Source organism: Leptonychotes weddellii, unplaced genomic scaffold (assembly GCF_054177405.1).
Source record: "Leptonychotes weddellii isolate Sample4059 unplaced genomic scaffold, ASM5417740v2 HiC_scaffold_9042, whole genome shotgun sequence".
NCBI lineage: Eukaryota > Metazoa > Chordata > Mammalia > Carnivora > Phocidae > Leptonychotes > Leptonychotes weddellii.
This window is the reverse complement of record NW_028061895.1, coordinates 5771-8340: the sequence shown is the minus strand read 5'-3', so window position 1 is coordinate 8340 and position 2570 is coordinate 5771. Positions and strand designations below refer to the sequence as shown.

The following is a 2570-nucleotide window of genomic DNA, read 5'->3' as shown; positions in this document are numbered from 1 at the left end:
AAAAAAATAAAAAAAAATAAAAAAAAAAAAGAGGGTCCTGGGGAAGGACAGGACCCTATGCATGGAGAGGAGTTGATGAGAACCAAAGGCCAGTCACCACGCAGTCTTTACCAGGTATTGCCATACTGGACCACGCTGTGTCCAAATCCAGCACTGTCCATAAGGAAGGTTTTTGGCTGGTCCGTGTCCAAGTTGAAGCAGAGAGAAGAAGCCAAGGCTGCGGAAGGGGGTGAGAAAAGAAACTCCGGAGAAGGGTCTTCCTCCTGTTCCATCTCCCCAACGCCTGCTCTCCCCTATAGGCCCAATGACCCAGCATCTCCTGGACTTCTGAACTCCCAGGCTCAGGCCTCCCTCAGCCCTGCTTCTCTCCTGCAGGCAGTCCAGAGACAGCTCTTCACCCATTGACCTGCTCGCAAGTTTCAATTCTCCATTTTCACAGAGCAACACACAAGCTCTAAAGACACTCCTTTGCCACCCTTACTACTGGGGGCTTCCAGGAAGAAGAATCCAGGAAAATTGGGCCAAAGTGACACTGTGAATAGAGCACAAGTTTGACTTGTTCTGCCTACTTGGGAAATCTCTGGATTGTTCAGACAACTGGCTCCTTTTCTAACATCTCTTGAACTCCCCTAAAATTAGTTCTTCAATATACTCTTCCTCCAAAAACTCCGGATCCCAAACCCTATGTAATTCCAGATCCCCCTCTTAATGTCTGGGTCTAAAACATGTACAGTCTCAGCTCGCTCTCTCTCTCTCTCTCTCTCTCTCTGAACCCCAATCTTCTCATATCCCTTCATTGGGGCCCGTGACTTACCCATCAACAGAAAGAGGGATGTTCTGGTCCTGGTCATGACTGGAAGGTCAGACATGGGCTTCTGAGCTCCTCAACCACTGAGGGAACAGCTGAACCAGGGTGCAGAGGAAGCAAGTAAGCAGAGAGCTGGTCAGGAGGCCAGAAGCAGGGAGGGAAGTTGTCAGCATGACTCAGAGGTGGAGGGTGGAGAATAGGACTAAATTTAACAGAAAAAATGGTCAAGGCAGCCCACACATGCTGTGTCCCAGGGTCTTTCTTTTTTCTTTTTAAGATTTTATTTATTTACTTGACAGACAGGGAGAGAGAGCACAAGCAGGGGGAGTGGGAGAGGGAGAAGCAGGCTCCCTGCTGAGCAGGAAGCCCAATGCAGGGCCTGATCCCAGGACCCAGGATCATTACCTGAGCCGAAGGCAGACGCTTAACCAACTGAGCCACCCAGGCGCCCCTCCAGAAGTCTTTCTAACCAGAGATGTCTTGGCTTGCTTCTTTTGCCTTACCAGACTAGGTTTAGGTGGATACAAATCCCCTGCCCTGCACCACCTCTCCAAGGTTCTCTAGTTGTACTGGCAGAAGGTTCCTCTTGACCTTGAAACTTCTGTTCGCCTGGGGAGGGAAAACTGACAGATACCAGGGTAAAGTTAGGGTCCTAATGAAGACCCTGATGGGAACCCTCCACTTCAGACCTGGAAACCTCTGGGCTAGAAGTCAAGCATCCAGGCCTTATGAGAATAGAGTGAGTATTCAGTCATTTACTCAACATGCTAATTTGAGGCTGATTATGTGCCTCTCTATTTTTTTTAAAGATTTTATTTATTTATTTATTTGACAGAGAGAGACATAGCGAGAGGGAACACAAGCAGGAGGATTGGGAGAGGGAGAAGCAGGCTTCCCGCTGAGCAGGGAGCCCAATGCGGGGCTCGATCCCAGGACCCTGAGATCATGACCTGAGCTGAAGGCAGACATTTAATGACTGAGCCACCCAGGTGCAGCGTACCTCTCTATTAACAAAGAGATAAAACACAAACACAAGCCCTGGGGTCAGTAGAGAGGGCAGATGTGAAAACAGCAAGATGTTGTTATGAAATGAGAAGCCCACTGACAACAGAATAGCTTACCCAAATTAGAAGGGTGTGGATTTCCGGAAAGTCTTCCTGGGTGGGCACTTGAGCTGACTCTTGAAGGCAACTGACTATAGGGGAGTGTATTTCAGAAGGGGTAACCAAATGTAGAAGAGGCATAAGAGTGGGGGACCTCTTGGGAAACCGATGAAGGGAAACCAGAGAGTGGGAGGTAGGAAGTGGCAAGAAATGAGGTCAATACCATGGGGGAATGGGGAAGGGAAAGCAGGCTCCAGGTCTGGAAAGCCCCTTAAGGCATGTTTATTTTATCCTGAGGGCAGAGGGAAGAATTGAATTAAATTAGGAAGACTGAGATCTTCAAATTTACATTAGAAAGCTAGAAAGAGGGGCTGTATGGATCAGGTTTCATTGGGAACTAACTGGAGACAAATCAGTTAAGAAGGAGGTAATGGGGCCCTGTGGGGTGAGCTAGTGGGGGGGGTTGGGATGGACTGGAAGTTGACTGGTCCCTAAGGGGAGGACTGTGGTGATGGAGGGGCAGTGGGCTAGGACAACTTTGGTTTTTAGAAAACCAAAATTTAGTGTTTAAGAGCTTGGAATCTTTCAACCTCTCTAGGTTCCAGTTTCCTCATCCACAAAATAGGGGTGATAATAAAAGTACACACGTCCCTGGGCAC

The 2570-nt window shown here is 48.4% G+C and overlaps 1 long non-coding RNA gene across 1 annotated transcript; it reads right to left on the bottom strand.

The window, feature by feature from the left end:
* Positions 1–67: 67 nt before the first annotated feature.
* On the bottom strand, positions 68–2020 carry LOC145720004 (uncharacterized). Its single transcript, XR_014142741.1, has 4 exons — positions 1930–2020; positions 1312–1431; positions 815–940; positions 68–217 (listed from the first exon to the last, which is right to left on the bottom strand). It is a non-coding gene; the product is annotated as an uncharacterized LOC145720004 (long non-coding RNA).
* Positions 2021–2570: the final 550 nt, after the last annotated feature.